At 37.6% G+C, this 566-nt stretch overlaps 1 non-coding gene across 1 annotated transcript; it reads right to left on the reverse strand.

Annotated features, from left to right (window-relative positions):
• LOC141426019 (U6 spliceosomal RNA) lies at positions 1–107 on the reverse strand. Its single transcript, XR_012451133.1, has one exon. It is a non-coding gene; the product is annotated as a U6 spliceosomal RNA (small nuclear RNA).
• Between the last annotated feature and the right edge of the window lie 459 nt (positions 108–566).

The raw sequence follows: 566 nt of genomic DNA on the forward strand, positions 1-566 counted from the left end.
TTTTTTATGGAATGCTTCACGAATTTGCGTGTCATCCTTGCGCAGGGGCCATCCTAATCTTCTCTGTATCATTCCAATTTTAGTATATGTGCTGCCGAAGCAAGCACCATCCTTCAATTTTTAAAGTGTATATTGATAGGCAGGGAGGGTCTCAACCCTGCCTATCAATTCTTCTTCTTTATGGCTGAATAAAACTCTATTGTGTATATATTCTGTAATTTCTTAATCCATTCATCAGTTATGGGGCATCTGAATTGTTTCCAAAGCTTGGTTATTGTGAATAGCACTGCAGTAATCATGGATGTGCAAGTGGCTCTATTTAATCTGGAGCACATTCTTTCTGGGTGTATGCACAGGAGTGATATCACTAAATTGCATGGGATTTCTATTGTTAGTTTTTTTGAGGGACCTCTGTACTGCTTTCCATAACAGTTACACAAATTTACATTCTGACCAACAGTGTAGAAGTGTTCCCTTTTTCCCCGTTCCTTGCCAGCATTTGTTGTTTTTTATTGATTATACCTATTTTGACTGGGGTGAGGTAAAATCTCAATGTCATTTTAATT

Source organism: Castor canadensis, chromosome 8, assembly GCF_047511655.1.
Source record: "Castor canadensis chromosome 8, mCasCan1.hap1v2, whole genome shotgun sequence".
NCBI lineage: Eukaryota > Metazoa > Chordata > Mammalia > Rodentia > Castoridae > Castor > Castor canadensis.